General features: G+C 35.9%; 1 pseudogene; it reads left to right on the top strand.

The window, feature by feature from the left end:
- The first annotated feature begins 12,891 nt into the window (after positions 1 to 12,891).
- On the top strand, positions 12,892 to 20,711 carry LOC121879992 (annotated as a pseudogene).
- Positions 20,712 to 20,999: the final 288 nt, after the last annotated feature.

The following is a 20,999-nucleotide window of genomic DNA, read 5'->3' on the forward strand; positions in this document are numbered from 1 at the left end:
AGCGCGCTACGTCACACTTCGCGAGTTAAGTTAATTTCAGAATTTGTCGGTAGGCGATACAGTATTTCGTAAATGTGATAAAGGCAAGTATGCGTTTCAGTCAGGTGCTTCTGATTATTTGATTTTTTTACTGATCGTGGTTGATATTGAAATTCAATGATGGATCGTTATCTCACTAGAAGAATTGGAAAGGTTGTATCTCTCTCTCTCTCTCTCTCTCTCTCTCTCTCTCTACATAACTTGAATACCACATCTTTTTCACCAAATAGAATGGATGTCACTTCGTCGCCATTCATTCTTGTTTTCCATAAATAGTGTGCCTGATTTTAATGTCATGGGTTTGGATTAAACTGTATTTCTTCTTAATTTATTTGATTATATACATTTATTTAATTATTTACGATTTTATTATTATTATATTATTATTATTATTATTATTATTTATTATTATTATTATTGCATTCATATAACCACACGCCCAAGACAGTAGTAAATCCTTCCAACACCCGACTCGAAAAAGATTCATCAGATAAGAAAATACTAGACAGCAGATTAAAACCATACCACCACCACAGTCTTACTACATCCCTGAGGCATTATTGAACCTAACCTAACCAAACAAACCTCCAGAGCTTCTTACTTAGCCATTGTATCGACAGCTGGGCCTTCTTACCTTATGAAAGGAATCAAGGTGACTCATCCCGTTAGGTGAAATAATTTGAGGTGAAGATTCTTCATTTGATCAAAATAATTATTAGATGAAGCCGTTGTATGAGGACTCCATGATTTTGCAATACTTTCATTGTGAGCTAACGGCCAGATAGACAGACAGTCAGACAGACAGGCGACACGGGGTGACGACAACATCCGTCAGCTCAAGTCTACGAAAATTAAGGTGTTTGTCGACATAAATTTTCTAACGTAAGTCTGCGCTAAGATAGAATGTTTAGTTTTGTTTCATTTTTAGTGATTGTTACCTTTCGTTGTGTGTTTCCATTTTTTCAGTATCGTTTAACTAGAAGTTTCATTAGTTCTTACGGTTTCTTTTAATGTTGTTGACTTTGCGAACTTCTGATATTTTTTGATTTTCAAATTGATCATTAAATTCAGCAAAATCCGGAAAAAAAATATATATACATACATATTGCCCGGTATTAGAAATATATATTAATTCTATTTTATATTCTATCATCATATTATTCCAGAATATATATACAAATAGATTATATGTTTATAGCCTTATAGTGAAGTTTTTAAAATATTATACAGTATAACCATTTTAAAATCTGCAGGTACTGTAGTGTTAGCGGGGTCAGGCCATGACCCACACAACACATCCAGCTGAGCACAACTTCACAGTCATAATGTTTTGTAGACGTGTAGATCAGCCCCGTGCAGGTGATCTCGTCTCAAAAACACTTGACCTTCCTGTGAAGAATGGACAAGCAATGGGCAGATCGAGATGAAATGTGCTATTATAGAGTTCTGAATACTGTAGTACTGAATAATAATATTATAGAAACAGCTAAAGCCTCAATATAAATGATAAGTTTTCACCCAGAACGACACATAAGTAAGTACTGCGTAAATATTAAACATGAATGGGCGGGAATTTTAGAGTTAAAAGTATATAGCATTTTGCCTAATATTTCTCTACATACACTGTCTATCGCTTTAATATTCCCGAACAAATACAGATTAATTAATACTTTTATGATACATACAGGTACAATATATTTTGTGGGGTTAAACCGTCAACTTGATAATTTCATAGGTATCACCACACACACACACACTACACAACCACTTTACCCACACTAATCTCAAAACTGATCTTATCTGTTATAGATTTGAATCTAAAATTGTTCAGTGGTGTTAAATCATCCGTGTTGTGGAGGAGGAGGAGGAAACGAGTTGTTGAAGGAGGGAGGTGGCGGTTGATGGGATGAACGCAGGGAAGGAGGGTAGAGGGTGGTTGGGTTGTTGGTTGGGGAGGGTAGGGGTTAGTTCCTCGTGGGCTGAGTCATCACTACGTCAGGAGGCGCGCGCTGCCTTCTGGAATTCGACTGAATCACACAAACGTTGTTGACTCACTCGGTGTTCCAGGGCCGCCTACACTATTTCTAAATTGTAAACACCGGCGCCCACCGCATCCTCACTACGCCGGGGTATTGTACTTTACTCTTGGTATTATTACCTTCAGAAAGAATTTTGTTTACGATCACTATTCTGGCGCGCTAATTCTGATGTTTGTGGAAGTGTTGTGGATAAAGTTATTTATGTAAGTATGAGCGAGGTTATTGCACTATGTTTTCTTAGGAGAGTATTTCTTGGTATTAATGTTTTAGAAGAAGTCAGAAACTAGTTTATAATTGTTGGCACATTAAACTTAGTTCTGAAGTTATGTTTGTGTTTTTTAGAAGCGTATGTAGATAAGGATGACAGTGAGACCAGTTAGTACAGCAGGTTATTGTACTTGTTGTACAGTAGTTGTTATCCCGAGGAGAATGAAGTGTGCACAGAATAGCTAGATACTGCTCAGTCAATCTTTGTTAATGTTTGTGTAACTGAAGACAGCAAACCATAAAACTCAGTGTCAAAGCTGGTTGACAGTTAATCGTTGGTCAGTGTTGTGTTGTCACCTGACGATGAAATACAGTGTAACACCACCTCACTGTATTAGCCTAGCAACATCCTCACATCCCTCCTTCCTCTGGTGATTCACTTACACTTGAAAGGCCTACAGACGCAGTCATGACCTAAGTGTTGAGGACAAACACACATGTATACACAAAAAGGAATATACTGAGCACCATTATCTGAGGATGTGTGACGCCCACATCACTGACGACGTCAAGATTGCCTTAATGTTTCAGGGTGTCTGTCTGTAGGTGCTCTTTTAGTATATATATATATATATATATATATATATATATATATATATATATATATATATATATATATATATATATATGTGTGTGTGTGTGTGTCGTAAAATACAAACTCCGCTAAAGGCCTGCTGGTCTGATTTTAGCGAGTGATACGCAAAACACCACACACACACACACACAACACACACACACACACACTAATGAAAATGTAACCAGAAGTTACTTATGAATATATATATCGAGATTTTTTATAATTAGCCTCCAGGCACAGGTCACTGACCCACATCGGGGCCTGGGAAGCGAAATGTAACAATAATAATAATAATAATTCATAGTAAATAAATTTTAATAAAAATTACAAGATTGAAAATAAATAATAAAATAATGAATGATAATAACAACACTGTAATCATAATAAAATAAAGAAATAAAATAAAAATAAAAAGTGAGAAACGCTATACAGTTTGTTGTGTTGTCAATAGTAAGAAATAATTGAGACCCTGCAATTGTGTGAAATGAGGCAGAAAGTCAGATCACCAACCTGGGACTTGGTCACAATTTTTGTGATGCCATATGGCAGGGTCTACCATTAGACAATACATTATGCTTCCAATATCTTCCTAGGCGGTAGTACCTCCTGTTTGGTAGCTGCCTACTACCTACTACATATCGAAAGATTAGTCTGGTGTAAATAGATCTGAGAAGTGAAATCGATTATATAAAAAAAATCATGAAGCTGCACATCACGCAGCGCGAGTTCTAGTAAATGCTACAACCATCTCCCGCATAATGGAGACTGTTTACTCTGGGTATAGCACCATTACATCACCGCTCTTGATGTGCCTGTGTGTAGAGAGAGGGTCGTTTTCTTGGTTTATAGCTCAGAACCAACCTAAATATTAATGGTTACCCTCACCGTCTGACAAACACTCTTCTGCTGTGCTCCTAACTTGTATTCCCGCGCAAAATATCGTTTCATTCACCCGTGTCTGCAGGGGGACTTGTGTTATGATGTGCTCTTTATCTCACATTCACGACTTTAACTTGTTATTGTATCTTGGTAAATGGATGTTCAGAAATATTGTTTTCCAAATTCATATATGAAAACAAATTTTACGTGTCAGAATGCATCACAAACGCTGTAATAGTAATTGACTGGTAGTTGTACTGTAATTGAATCAACTTGGTAGATTTGACGATAAAGTTTTCAAAATAGTTCTGGCAATATAAAAACAAGAGGCCTCTTCCTCGGCACGACCGCCCCAAGATGGTCATTAAGTATCTAAGGGAAAGAAAGTAAAATGAGATTAGAAATAAAATGTATTAAGCACTCTTATATAGTTTTAATAATTTACATGACTTAAGAATTGTCTCTGAAAGGCGTCAAAAATATGTGGTTCCAGAGCCCCCAAATCGTTAATGTGCTTTACAAACACAACTCTTTAACTTTCGATATTTTTATACCTGTCCTGTTAACCTTGTTGTTTTTATTTGTAGTTCTTGTATATTCCTTAGAATATTATAACCCGGTGCCATAGTGCGCGAGCTCAGGTTGGCGGCGAACTCTGTAGGAAAACCAAACACTAATATTAGGTGAGGTTATTTTTTCCTTGGGTTTTAATCTAGATTTAGTTGGGTTGTTAGTTTTACGATTTGGAAAATGGCGGTGTAGCAGTGATGGCGTTAACACGAATGATAAGTTGGATTGATCAACTCGCAGTGAGACCTAAGCTGATCTTCCACTGACCTCCGTTCACCAGATCGAACAAGTTTCAGCAAGCAACATTGCCGCCAGACGAGGAGGATGTGGTGTTGTGGTATATGCGGCGTAGAAAAGGAGGGTTGATGCACTTTACATATGGCAGAAGGAACTGCATAACATCCATCAAGTAATGAGGTTTAGCGTCCTGCCAGATCCACTTAGGGGAGTTTCATTTACGTAAATACCGTGCAAAATTTCCACCTTTCCTTGCGATTGTGCACTGTAAAAATGGGAAAAGGATTTAAATGCATATGGCCTCGGAATGACGTTCAAAGCACTTCCATCCCACATTGTAGAGCGGTGATAATATTATCAACACGATTGTTGCTGAGACAACAGAAGCTGTATGGGAGAATTTCCATCAGAATATATGCCAGTGCCATAGGAACCCCAGAACGTTTCTCCCATCTCTGGAATTCCATAACTATCCCGGTTCAGTATCTACAAACATTAATTGCAAATCATACCATTCGTTTATACTTAAGCCATGTTGTGATGCTGAAGGGCTATTTACAATGATTGACGCAGGGTATGTTGGGAGAGGTTGTGATGGTGAGGACTTAACTTTCCCACTGCTGGAATTCTACCATTTGATGGAATTTGACAGATTTTCCTTATTATTTTGTGGCCGACGAAGCATTTCAAACCATATATAATGATACCATGTCCAAAGAGAACTCACAAATACAAGAAGAATATTTAATAATAGAATAAGTAGATGGAAAAACTATCGAATGCACTTTTGGAATGATGTAAAAAATCAAGTGCATGTCACCCATTGTTTGTGTTCTATAACTATGTTAAGAAAAACGAAGGGCGTCTATACGGGTATTAGCTACACCTTTCTCCTGAAGAGCCAGATATCGATGATATACACGACCCTGATGTAACAGATATAAATACATTAACAGCTAAGTCAAGGACAAAGTCAGTTAGAGGTCATTTTGCAAATTACTCTGTAAAACCTGCAGCAGCTTAACCCTGGTAATGGAAATATTGTGTAAAATCCAATCAGTGACATGGCCAGTGTCATCTCTGCAAAAATACTTGCCAGTATCGTCCATTTTAACTGACACTTTCTATAAATTGGCACCTTAGGCTGTATATGGATGTTTATCAATATAACTATACTTGTCTGTATCTCATTCAATTGCTACTGTCTGTCATGAGTTGTCTGTGGCTTTTTATTGAGTAATCTGCAAGTGTGTAATTATAAATGCACAGATGATTCTTTATCTCTTGAACAAATCGGATATTGTAAAGTTGATCACCACGGGCCATTGTATACTTATTTCAGCCTATCCCTTAAGAACAAAGGAAAATATTCAGTTTTATCTAACGCAGTCATGACGTCATAACATTATACCTTACAGGGCTACGGCATAAAATAATTTCAGTATTATTTAAATCACCTGTTAATCCTTATGCTTTACTGATTGATTTAAGGTTTTAGTTAAAATCGATTAATAGAGAGAAATAAGTAAAATATGTAGAATATTTTTATGTCAACTTTATAATACTTCCGTACTGTTTTATGTTATGGTTCTCGTCAACAGTTCAAGTTGTATTATTTGTACAATAAATATCTTCAAGTATTTGGTATTAATTAACATGGATGAGGGTGAAATTGTCACGCCCTACATGAAACCATGGAACTGTTCAAAAAGGAATTAGTTACAATATGTGTCCTATGGTCCGTTACTCCAAGTAAGTGAGCCACGGCCAACTTTTTCATAGAAAGCGATTATGCAATGCCGCAATTTCACTGTTTTATAGTGGACACTGTCGTAGTTTATGCAAATGTGTTAAAAGGTTATTTATAAATTAAACCAACCTAAATTTGAGTTGATATGAAACAAGCAGTGGAAGCATTGTTAGATCTCACCAACCCAACCAAACAAACCTCACAGATGAAAATAAAGTAAGAAAATAAAAAATAAAACAAATAACTCGTCTGCGGGCCAGTCATCAATATTAACCGGACGGGATGTTAATATAAAGGTCAATTTAGGATAATAGCCAGGTTTCGAATTCTGTTATTTTATTGTTTTGCAACCACATTACCTAACAAAAATAAGACCAATTTCTTCTATGACACTCTCTGCGCTGACGAGAAATAACTTCCCCTTGAAGAGCTCTGTTCTCGGCAATATGTAAACAATGAACTGAGGAGAATGATGTTTGTGATTTGTTTAATGGCTTGCATTACCATTATGGTCAATTTAGGATAGTAGTGGTTGGTTAGGTTAGGTCCTTCCCCCATCCCTGTCATGGAGGAAGGGTAACTCGAAAATGGGAAGTTAGCACCAGAAACGAAGGTCAGATTTGTTCGAATAACAAGAACCATAGGAAGTAATTATTTATAACTTCACAGCCGCTGGTTTTCATAGAAAACAAATATAAAATGCTGCAATTTTACTGTGTTTATAGTGGACAATGTTGCAACTATAGCAAATGTGTCAAAAGTGTTTATTTAAAAGTTCAAGTTTAGTTAACCTAACCTAACCTTAAACTTACCTCACCTAACCACTCCAACCTAACCTAACCTAACCTAACCTAACCTAGCATAATCTAGCATAAACACCTTCCGTGGGCTAACTTACTGAAACAGAAGTGGCTGTGAAGTCCTCCATATTAGCCCAAACTTAATATACTGAACCTTAGTATCTCAGAAGAGTGTTTAGGTGAGTTGTTGGTCAAGTCTGAGTGATACTTTCCTTTTACTTTATCCTTTGCCACTGATCACACTCTTAGTCACCTGCGGTCGGTTCGTCTCTGTTGACACACTGTTGGCAAGTACTGGACATATACTGGCTCAAAATATATCTGTACCTGCAGTAGTGTTGGTCAAATCTGACCTTGAATGAGCTCACTCTCTCCATCACAACGCTGGTAGGTTACTCTGAGGGAGTTACATGAGTTGTGCACCTCATTACTGTATTAAATTTCAACATAGAACATTAATGCTTTCAGTTAAGATTTAGAAAGGTCAGCCACAGAACTCTATATTGATTTTTATATACTGTGGGGAGAGCAAGCTCCCCCTCCCCCCACCCTCCCCAAAAAATAAAATGGACACCAAAAATCACACTGGATATAGGTACAACTCCCATTTGATGGACTGTGTTGTTAATGGTTAGGTTAAGTTAGGTCAGGTAAATCAGAAAGAAAGAATGCCATCTTAGTAACTATAGTCTGCTCACCACACGCACATTAGGCTACCGTACCAATAGTCATTAACATTTCACAAAGGTGCCTTTTGCCCCCCATCAAATACTGTACCAAATATTGCAATGATTTATGACAATTTTGCCATAAATTTATTATTTTGAATTTTCTGACTTTTTAATTTCAGATTTGTTTCTTTAGGTTCCTATATGTCTTCTTTGTTGTTGGGTTACATTAGGTTTACAGAGCCCCTTTCAATTAGAGGTTAAGTCAGGTTCTTATGGTTTCTATGGTTAAACAGTATTAGGTTAGAACTTGTACAGTACTGTATACTGATATTTGAGAGTTATGAGGTTAGGTTCTTGATCCTTTTATTTGGCAAAAACTTAGTTCTCCACCATTTTGGGGATGTTCTTGATAAACTGAAAACTTTTTACTATTCTTTTGTTTTAATCATTTTGCACTTATCAGCTTACTGACCATTTGGACAATTGGTTTATCAATGTTAGTATAAGGGAAAACCGAGGACTAGGAAGCCTGTGATGATTGGTAGGGTCACACTGGATAACACCCTTCTCACGTGTGTCCAGGCCAAGGCTTGAACTCCAGACATTGGTGAGAGTTACACATATTACCACTGTACCACCAACACCCCATAACTCAGCTCCTTAACCCTGGTGCCTGCTCTTATATACAGTACTGTACTGTATTACTTTTCGCTGGTTAGGTTTGATTTCGTCAGTTTATTTTGCATGTTTTCACCACAATTTTCCTCTACTTCAGAGCCCTGCCCACTGTGTGTGATCCAAATTGCAATTTCTTAAATGAAATTGAAAAAATATATGTGCTGTATAAATATATGATGAAAACACAGTGAGATGTCCTACAGTAGGTACTGGTAGTTAATTAAAGCACATACTAATCTATACAACCCAGTGAAGTTAGCTCTGACAGTTTTCAATTCAGAAAACTTCTTAACTTCAGACTGTAATAATGCTTGAAGAGCCTTGTATAGCACAATGTTGCATACTCATATGTACTGTACAGTATCACATATTTAGCTACAGCACTATATTTGTATGCAGGGGTCGATTTACGAACGAGCATACGTCTGAATGGGGTTAAACTTAAATTTGATACAGGGTACAGTACTGAATTTCTTTTCCTGATGACTTATTTTTACTTTTATTTCTGCATTATCTATTTCTTCTTTTCTCTTAAATTAAGGAATTTTAGATGTATATAAGGACTTAGGCTGTGATAATGTGGGATTTTAAACACTATTCTGTATGTATGGTATGCACATAGCATGTGTTCGACTTAAACGTCCTCAGGAACAGAACCAGTTAGTAACCAGGACCACCTGTAATAGTAAATGGTAATGCAGTACAGGTTCTTGATGACAGTATCACAGTTAAGAAGGAAAATGAGAATATTAATTTGAGTTTTGTAGAAAAATTATGTTATGCTGTACATATAATATTTGGTGTACAGTGATCCTCGGTTAACAAAATTTCGGTTATCAATTACCTTCCATAAGAATCTTCAATTCGTTAACGAAAAAATTTGTTCACGAAATTCTTACGAAATCATGTCAACATGTTTTAGCTTACCAGCTGGATTATTAGTCCACCAATACAGTAATCGGTTCTAGGGCCTAAATTCATTCCCATTTGAGTAAATATCAAGAAGGTTGTACTATTCAATAATTTTCCAAGCTTTATATTAAAATTTTTAGTCATTTTAACACTTATTTAACATAATTGGAGTACAGGAAACTAGTTTTGGTCTTAATCAACTTGACTCACCCACCAAGGCGGTCAGTTTGTATCTCTGGTCAGTGGAGGTAACATCTTGCTTGTGGCTCTCTTGAACATAAACTATTTTTATGTTTTTACTGTACAATTATTGGTCATAATGAAATTTATTTAACATATTGACAATACTGTATATAGTGTAGTGCAGTGTTGATTTAAAGAAAATAATCTTGAATTACACCTAGTGAACTTAAAATTTCATGGGTGAAATGGCGGCATGGCGTGGGGTGATTCTCTTCCACCCCACTTCCTTCTCTCTCCTTCTCCTCCACCCCTTCTAATTCCCATCAGCATCATCATTAACCAGGACCCTTCTACATACACACCTCAAAGTAAGTGTACTTTACTGCATTTATTTTACTTTGTATGTAATTTTCGGTGAGCTGGAACCAATTACCTAAAATCCCATTGAAACAATGGTTTTGGTTAACGAACTACCTTCTGGAACTTTGCTTTCCAGTTATTAAAAAATCTTGAAAATACCCATACAGTACGTACATCAGAATATCCTAAAATATAGTATCTTTGGTCATGTCCCTTTTTCAGTAATTTTTCATATTTACATAAATAATTGTGGTAGATTTTTAAAAGTGTTGAGGTGAACTGAACACTTGCTAACATACCATATGTACTGTATCTTTTTTTATGTCTCATTGTGATTATTTTTTATTTTTTTACAGACTGGCATTTCGATCACTTGTGAGGAAGTATGAGTGTGATCTCTGCTTCACTCCTATGATTATAAGTGACTGCTTCATACAGTCCATTCGGGCCAGACATAGTGATTTCACTACATGTAAAGGTGAGTTTTTGTTTGTTTTGTAGTGTCTCTGGACCCGGAATAATTTTTAGTGTGTAATGTGCCGATAATATCATTAAAGGAAAGGATAGGAACATAAGAAATAAGGAGTCTGCAATAGGTCGGTTGGCTGTGCATGGCAGCTCCTGTCGAGTTACTACCACTCTCTATCATCCATGAATTTATGTAGCCCCTTTTAAAACTTTCAGCATTCCAGCACTTGCTACAAAGTTGCTAAGCTTGTTCCACTTGTCCACCACACCCTATTTGTGAGCCAGTTCCTTCCTATCTCCTCCTAAACCTAAACTTATCCAACTTAAATCCGTTGCTACAATTAGTATTCTGCTCGAATATTATAAGAACTTTATCTATATCCCTTTATTGATTCCTTTCACCCACTTAAATACTTCTATCATATCTCTTGGTGTGCAGGTATGGCTGAGATCAATATATACTGTACCTGTAAAATATGTTTATAATAGGTTAGTACTGTACTGGTAAATGATTTGTAATTTGAAGAAATTAGCAAAAATAGGAAAAGATGGTGTTCAGTATACAGGTACAGTATAAAGAAAATATAATTTATAGTGTTCATAAAATAGATGAGGTAGTAACTTAAATCTTTTGTTGTGACAAAGGTATATACAGTACTGTACAGTACTGTATATACCTTACTCTTTCTATACAGTATTTTCTCTTAGTCATCATACAAAGCTTCAGTTTTAATGGTTTGAAAAGCATTGTTGCAGTACAGTGCATGTAACTATTGTTTTATTTATTCTTTCTCTGAAAGGAAGCAAAGTTTGAGTTGAAAATTTTATTTTTTGTTTGTGGTAAAACTAGTGTACACTATACTATTATTCACATCATCTCTGAGAGAAGTCAAAGTTTCAGTTGAGAAAATTATTAAGATTAATAATTCTTACAACCTATTGTACAGTTTACTACCTGTAATAATGATGTAACAAATGCATATTAATATGTTTGTATGCTATAGTTATCTTTTGAAGGAAATTTTTAATTTTTTTTCTTCTCATTTGTACAGTACAGTATCTTGCTTGTGATTTTGTGTCTGTTTTCCTGCCTTTTAATGTTTATAAGTTCCTAAGCATGTGAGCTCAATTCATTACAGGTATAAATAACAAACATATAGTACTGAACCAAGAATAATATAACAAATGCAATTTTTCAGAGGACGCCCTTTTAGTTGTGCAGTTTAGCAAGTAAAGGTGAAGATTGGGCTCAAGCTACAAAATTAGTTGCTCGTGAGTATGTCACATGAAGAATACTGTGTGTAATATGTCTGCATGTGTAACACATTTCTCATCTACAACAAGTTGCTTTTGTATGTACAGGTACTGTACACTCATTTCAAAATATCTTTATGATTTTGTGTGAGACAATATGACACAACAGGCGAAGGTTTTGATAACCCTAATGAGACAACAGGAGTCTCTGTGTTAATTTTAAAATTCATCAGACCCTTCCATAAAGCTACCTTTTTAGGCGAGTGTACAGTACTAGCACTGTACAGTACAAACATGCTACACACACACACTAGTTACTAAATTTCTTTGGGAGGTTTGACAAACTTTCACTTCTTGTGCACCTCCTCCATCATCATCATTTTTCCATATTTATTCTAGTTTATACCAATTCTCCTGGACCTTAGTGCATTCTGGAATAACATGTATTGTACACTCGCTACAAAAGTATGTTTACAGAGGGGTATAATGAATTTCAAAATAAACACCAGTACAGTAGGGTTGTCAGAATCCTTTTTTTTTCAGTTGTGTCATCTTGTCTGACACAAAAAATTTTAATGATACTTTTGGAACAAGTTTCCGAATCATTAACTTCTCTCAAAATGCAATATCTCCTTCTGATCTCATTGTTCATAATTGTATCCCATATCTTAATTCCAGTAATGAGAGGCTGTGAGATTAGGATAAGAAAGCGACTCAGGTTCATGGTAGCAATATCTGTCTTAGCTGGAATCCCTTTTTGTTGGAAATGAAATTTGTTCAGAAATTTTTCGAAAATTTCTCTTAATTCTGGAGTTTGGGAACGATTTTCTGAGGTTGAAAATCAGGCACATTTTCTGAAAATTCTAGAAACTCTCCAATTTTTTTTCGGGTTTGGGAACAAATTCTGAAGATGAAATAATGTGTCATTGTGGAATATTTCAAGAAAATTTCAGAAGCAGCTCTCCTTTTTCAGGGTTTGGAGCTAATTCAGGGATGAAATAATACACAATTTCTTGAAAATTTTAGAAAATTTTCCCATGCGTACACAGTACTGTATCTGGAAAAATTAGGGATGGGAGATATTTTCGGGTTTGAGAGGTAGTTGTCATTATCTCTGACTCCTGGAAGTGTTCTGCACCAATTGTTCTGGGTAACGGGGATATCACTGTACAGGTACTACTACTACTACTTATCTTTTGGTTACATAATGTCCACCAAATCTAGTATGGTACAGTACCACCAATATACTTTACAACTGTATATAGATGTACAGTCGGGGTCAAAAGTCTTGAACACTTGACGGTATTTGGCATGTAAGTACCCAAAGAGCTTAGGTATTAAGGAGAGTTTTATCTCATTTTGTGGTTCAGGCATAATATGTGATGACAAGTAGTGTTATTAGTATATCCCACCCATGAATGTATAACTCAGTAGATGCCAGATATTGCCAAGTGTTCAAGATTTTTGACTGTACATATAGACAGCTTATGGAGCTGTAATAACATAATGAGAAGACCATCCTCATCTCAGTGTGTATCTTGTAGTGTTTACCTTTTCAGGGGACTACCTGGGGGGAGGAGATTATAAAGAAATGCTTAATTGATTAAGTTATTTTATAGGATGGTCTATTTTGTTTAATGAACCTTTGATTTTGAAAATAATGACACTACAGTATTATTTTGATGAGAAGTATGACATAGAGTGATTATCATGACTTAAGTACCTTTATGCAATTATGAAAAACAGGCAAGAAAATTCATTATCTGCTTCATCAATCAAATAGGTATTAGGCATATGCGACCAAGTGGACAAAGTGCCACTATCGTCAAAATCAATATTTATTCACAAAGGATAGAGAAACCACCTTTGTATCCCAAGAGACTTCGGAATAAGTGACAGGCAGTGAGAGTGGCAGGCAGCAGATCACAAAGAAAAGTGCCAGAGGTCTCCATTATTTTCTGGCACTTTGTTCATTCTGGTCATACGCTTCATATCTAGTTGAAAATAAACAGTCACACGAATTGGTTTAGGCATGTTGATCAATTCTTAAGTTAAATGTTTCGAATTATGGCCAAGTGTATATACTAGTGCAGTGCTGGGAAAGTTGTGTGCAGTATGGTACAGTAGTCTATTCAGAAATTTATTTAAGGTAGATGAATTAATTACTGGTAGATAGAGGCATAATGAGGACAAGACAGATGGACAGAGAGGATGTGTGTTTTGTAGGAGATGGGGATCTATTGAAGCATTGTTATTGTCACAGGTTAAAAGTCTAAGGTTAGGCAAGAACATTAACCATAAATTTCACTCATAAACAAATAAAGATGTGATCCAGATAAAATTCTAAAATAATAAATGGAAGTTACTAGACTGAGAATAAATCACTTATGAAGGAATTAAACTTGTTGTAATTTTCTTTTAACTATACTTAATATTTGCAAACAAATAAACACACAAAAGTTATATAAAAAGTTAAAAGTGATAAATCACTTGATACAAGAGAAATAATAAAATCACTGATAAAGGGAGAAAAGTATGAAACACTGAAAACACATAGATATATAAAGAAATATGAGTACAGCTCCTCCCGACTTCTGACGGGGTTAGGGACCAAATCCAGGTAGTAAGTCGAAAATGCTTAAATAATACATAGAAAATCTAAAATGGGTGTCTATTTTTCTTCTCAGCACCACAAAACTCTCACTTTAAGCTTGTCTCCCATTTTAAAGTGAATTAAAAACGAAAATTTTGTCTGTGTACTAGCGTTGGGACTCGAAAATCGTAATTTGACAAAATTTTGGTACTACGAGGCTAATTAAATAGTGCGAATTGGTCGTAAGTTGAGGCTGTATAAATACTGTGATGGCCTCAGACTGAGAAACTGACGTAACACTTTGGTAGAATCACTGGGCAAGGAGAATAAGTGTTGTGTCTTAATGAGAAATAATCACTGGGAAGGTTCACAGGTAGGTTACAATTGTTACAATAAGCCCATATCTAAGGCTGACACATCCTAAACCTTTCATGTGTACTTATTGTACACCTGAAAGGACTTAGCATAAGTTAGTTGGCCTTGATGAGACTTGAGAATCCTCTGGAAAGAAGGACCACCACAGGTTAACACATTGAAAAAAAGAGAGAACTGAAAATCCACAGAATTCTGAGCTCCCAAGCCATGCAACCACTTTTAAAACCGTATTAGAAGCGTGGAGGCGGGACTTCCGATTCTAAAATGTGATTGGTTCCGCTGTGATGTTATCTGGTGTTACGGAAACAAGTTGAAGCATGGGGCAGGAAGTGGTGACTGCCACCGCTATGTTGCACCAGGACTTCTAGAGATTTTTATACTGGCAGACGAGCAAGGGATGTGTTACAATATCTTCTACAATTCCACAGCTATTGCGATGGTGTTGACCTAAACTGTGGGTGTCCGCAGCGTTGGGCCATGGCAGGAGCTCACAGGCCTGCCTCATCCACAAACCTCACCTCGTGGCGATATGATACACCAGACCCGTAACACTGTCACCGATCCCGACTTTACTGTGTCTATCAAGATCAGGCTCCACAAAGATTATAAGTAAGCTATTTTTACCATATTTGTTTTGTATTATTTAAGTTTTATATAAGTGTATTTTGAGGGTTTGTATATTTCTTTATACTGTATATATTTCTTTCTTATACAAGCCCTCTTCACTATCGTTCAGGAATGCCAGATTTAGTAATAAACACAGACTCTCCCATCATGCATAGTCATCTTAATACAGTGCAGCATTAGTTGATATTTTTCACCAGTCTTCATTTTTACAATAGCAAACATTTTCTCAAGTGATTGGAAGATGAGTAAGTGGAGGATCACTGGTAAAGGGGAGAGTGAGAGACTACATGGTGAGAGAGACTACAATACATGGGGAGAATGAGATACTACATGGGCATAACCTACTAAACCTTACACCTGATCCTACTTTAAAGATATTTAAGGTTACTCTTATCAAACCAACTACAGTACTGTAATATGATCACCTCTTGATCAACAATACACTTATCTCAGTCTTAAAGGCACAGAAGCTTCAGTAATGAGGAAGAAGACAGCTCTGAATCATATACTTACCAGGCTACTTGTCCATATTAGTTTGAATGACAATCCATGTTTGTACCTAATTGGGGAAGTGGGGAAGGGGGGGTGATGTCTGTAATGTGTGGCAAAAGTGAGTCATGTTCATGTTATACATATTAAGGAGTGAGGTATTGCATAGTAATATGAGCTGTAGGTGAAACAAGGTGAACATAGCCCTGGTCACATATAATTGTAGTGGATTACTCTACTCTCTTGGAAAGACTGTAAGAATATTTGTACAGTACAGTATTCCTTTAAAGCTCATGAGTTTTAAAGCTTGCGTCCCATGGAAACTCAGAGGCTGTGTGCCAGGGATCAAGAGGAGTCAACACTACAGGACAGTAAACAGCACCATATTTCCCAGGTCATAAGATGCACCCTATAATTAGCGAGGTATATTTTGGAAAAATAATTTTGCAGATTTAATAGTCTACTGTACTGGCAAAGCCTAGTCACTGGCTATATGCTATCATGTTTCTCACTACCACAGCTCACTATCACTTTATGGACCTATTACCAAACATTTGTTGGTATTATTAATAAAATTTACCTAATTTAATACAAAAGGATATAATTATCATTATAGGTACTTACGGTATACACATTACAAATACTTATCGGTACGGGCATGTTCACTAGGAACTGTCAAGTACAGGGATTGTTTACATCCTGTGCACCAGATCAGCTGACATTTCAGTAGTATTGTCTTTGCATTGTCACTACCACAACTATCACTGTATGGACTTAATGTCCATACAGTTTTATTCCATGTTTATGTTTATTTACTTGTTATTTCATAATTTATCATATTGTCTTATGCATACATAATGTTGTTATACATGTGTACAGTACTAGTAGCTATTTACAGTATACAGTATATGTATTTTGCACCTCCTGGGGCTGGCATGAAAAACTTCATAGATTTTGCATTCTCACAGGGTCCATTTACCTAACCCAGCAAACTTTAAGGAATGAAATATTTTATTCTTGTTTGTATAGCATTATAGAAAGCTGAATTCAAGCTTTCAAATGATATCCCTGGTGTCTTAATATGTTCCTGAACCAGATTATTGGGAGTGATTAGTCACAGATGTTTCATACTGAAGTAGATACTTGTGGAGGAAATTTGTAAACTATTACAACTTCTGTGGTTACTTTGGGTTTGGTAATCCAAAACTCAGGTTTAGAGTGACAATGTCTTGACATATTTTATTTTTTAGCGTGCAGCTCTGCTCATTATTAGCCAAAATGATAAGTCTATTGTAAACAAACCTCATGTATACTGCCAGACAAAAGTGCATCTTGTTTCAATGTCAAAATATAAAAAATATTGATTATCTTTTCAGGGCAATGTACAGTACAATATATACTTCTATAGCAGAACACATCTGTTATAACAGTTTGAATACATGAATGTCAACAAATGAAGAGTGAGACTGCATTTGAGTTTGAGTCTAGGCATTATGTACCAGAGTGGGAAAGTGTTTATAAGAGTTATGAATCATAAGAAGAGCTTCATAAGCTAAGAGTCATGCAGGGATGGTTGCCATTTTCCACAATCATTAGTATTGTGGGATGTAACCAAATATGTAGTGACTTTGTAAAGGTGACTGTTTAGTGTTTATGTACTGTACTAAACAATGATATTGTAGCATATCAGCAGAGTTCAGAATCATAAGTAAAGTGTTGACATACTGTATGTGTTTCACATACTTTTGATGGATTTGATTTTTTTCAGGTGGGGAATCAACACATCAGTAGATTGGATGACAAGAACCACTGACGTTTATGGACATCACACCTCTCAATTTCTTTCTCTGGGGTCACATAAATGGCTCTCGGACGATCTTACAAGATAACAAATTTTAGGTGAGCTCAGAGGAAGAAACTGAAGGTGTGATGTCTACAGTCCTCAGTGGTTTTGTCATCAATTTTACTGATTTTATTCCCTCATCTGAAAAAACAACTAATTTTCCTGTAGTGCATGACATAGAGAAAACCCAGAACTGAATTGAATTGAATTGAAAAGTTTATTTAGCCAGAAAACACAGATACAGAGTGGATAATAATAACAATATTAACATGGCTGAGCCAGTTGAGAACCTGAGCTCTCTTTGAGGCACCTGATATATACTATACATTTATCTCAAGGAAGTATTATGTAACATTTAGTATCATCTGGAATAGCAATAGCATGGTAGTAATAAGTACATCTCATAGTGTTACCACAATATTTTATATACAATACTTACAGTGCTTTTGTAGCTGTGTATAGGTATACTGTATGTTGCAAATTGTGTCACAGCCAGTTATAACCTGCAGGACGGCTCTTCCGTTCTAATTGGACTTCTCCTTCTTAATGTTTAATCACCAGAACATTCCTAAATTATTGACCAGCTTTGGAGTACAATATACACACATGTTTCCACTATATGAGTACAACCTGTATAATGATTTATTGAGCCACAGGGATAACTGCAACAAAAGGCAGGTGCTAGGTTGTGTAATTATACTCTTTGCAAGGAAAAATATATATTGTATAATAAAATTGTAAATATATACATGAGTTTTAAATTAAACACTTTTGAATACTTCTGCCTATGTGGGAGAAATAATAGACTTAGATCTCACCCTATAGCTAACCTAGGAAGAAAGAGTCAAACCTTGCCAACAGTGACCACCAGACACATAGATGAGTGAAAGCTGAATGTCCTGGCCTTGCAGTTGCCAAGTTGGCGGGGCACAGGCTCTATCACAATATTCAAATAAACTACCTAGTCAAACTAATAGATATTAAAAATAAGATGAGTACTAAAATTGTATGATCAGATTATGTAAATACAATATGCAGTACTGTACTATGAATCTAAGGCTGGACTAGGGTAACATATTAAAGGTTTATAATGCAAGGTGTATGGATTCTCAGCTGATCCCTGTTTTGATGAAATGAGCAAACAAGCTGACAAACCATTCCTGTGTGACCTGTAACCCAGACAGGGTATATGTTGCCATTATTTCCTCAGTGCTTACCTTAAACTACTACATAATTATGACAATGCAATAAATGGACAAGGACAATGGCTATGATTCAAAAAAATTAACACATCATATGACAGTTGGAATTAAAACTTTACAGAGTTAGATACCAAATATAAAATTTATCAGAAAAAGTCCATGAAAGTTAATTATGAATTGGGAATAAACTTGAACCAGTGACATGTGGATATTGGTCCTGTTTTTGTTTTTGGTATTGAAAATGAAAAAACTTTGTACATAATTATTTCAGACACACAGTAGACTTTGCAAGACAAATGGAAGCTGCTGGGCGCCCTTCATCACTGTTCCGCGAGGCACTCAGGATCAGCGAGGTGACCAGTGTGCCTGGAAGCTATTGCAGATATCAAGAGTGCACTCCAGATTCCAGTAGTTGCTGATGTCGTGGATGATGCTCACGGATACACCCACGTTACAGGAGTTGATGGTATGGGTAATGTAGCTCATGGTTGTGTTATGAAGATATTTGAAAAGTTGCAATAGTTTTGTAAATTTCGTTACTGCTCATAAATATGATTTTTGTCTTTCAACTATTTTTCTTAAGTCTCCTATGAACATAGTACAGCCACTCCTCGACTCACGGCAGGGTTAGGGACCCAAATCCAGGTCGTCGAATTGGTCGAAAATGCAAAAATAATACATAGAAAATCTAAAATGGGTGTCTTTCTTCTCAACCCAAAACTCTCACTTTTATGCTTGCCAGCTATTTTAAATGGAATTGCAATTTTGTCAGTACACAGCAATCACTAGCGTTGGGACTCGAAAAGACGTAATTTGAAAAAAATTTGGTATGACTGGGAGTGCGATGTCGGGTGGTAGTAAGTCAGTAGGTTCGTAAGTCAAGGAGTGGCTGTATATAGATATGTGTTTACTGTCATGATACCTTCATCTTGGTTACTCCAGCCATCTGTGCTTGTAGGCATTTGATTCACTCAATCACTTAATCACTTTCACTCAAAGTATATTCTAATTTTACATTATTTTTATTATCTTTGTTTTTCTCCTTATATCCTTTCATTATTCATTCACTTTTCCTCGAGTTAAACACCCCAACTCATGATAATTTGTCCCAGTTGTAAGTGTGATGTTCTCCCATGCTCTTCTCATCTTAATGTAAGATAGTAGATGCTTTTCTCTGTACACCTAATATAAATTTAGAGAGACTCATCAGGGATCTGTTAGTTGAATGATATTTTCTTATGTGTGACCAAAGTGAAGGAACCTGGTGTAGCTGGGCTTAGATCTTCAATATTAAAGGAAATATCTTGTTGGATGAAGTTGGATAAATGTTGTGCATATTTGTGTAGATTTAGGGTTAAAAAAATGCGTGATCCTATGTATGGTGATCCATGTTTGTTTTATACTGTTATATATTCTTGTACGTTTAAATAGCCTGTACCTTTTGATTTTTATCTGCGTGTCTCATAATGGACAATAAGTTATTTTACCTTATAACGTGCTGGAGGGTGACATGAATTGTAGGCATCCATGTGTGTGTGCGGCATGCGTGTGTGTGGACTCAGTATCTCAAACATATAGCTATGAATTTTAACTAAATATTTTTTATAACCTCCCTGTATGTCATGAAATTGTGTAATAGTTTTCAATCACGGTTTTATCATAATTTTCGGAGTTATGATTTGTCGCCCATAAAAGCAAAATTATGTAAATATTTTATGACACTGACCACGACTAATATCAACAGGTGTTATGGCAGCAAGAGGAATGCTCGAAACCCAGCAATGTCATAGGCTATAAAACTACACCTCAGGAATGTGTCAAGGACTGGGTGAACATTGCTCTCAAAACTGGAACTCATTTCACTTGCTTTCATCACCATCTCATCTACATGTTGGAAAGTCTTTATCACGAGGGGAAAGGAAATACTCAACATACTAGGAAGCACTTGAGGAGTGTTGACATATTTAACTGAAAATATAAGATGGAATTTTCTTTCGTAGTTTTTATATAAACCTTATTTCACGTGAATGTAATATTATAGGCTGGCAAACTGTGATAAGAATAGTAATAATAATTTGCAAAACATGATAAAATATTAATAATAATCTTAATAATAATATGTACTGTGGTTATAAAATTCATCATATCAGCCCATCCTGTTTTAGAAATTCAGCAATAGGCTACAA

This window comes from Homarus americanus, unplaced genomic scaffold (genome assembly GCF_018991925.1).
Source record: "Homarus americanus isolate GMGI-L3 unplaced genomic scaffold, GMGI_Hamer_2.0 scaffold25797, whole genome shotgun sequence".
Taxonomy (NCBI): Eukaryota; Metazoa; Arthropoda; class Malacostraca; order Decapoda; family Nephropidae; genus Homarus; species Homarus americanus.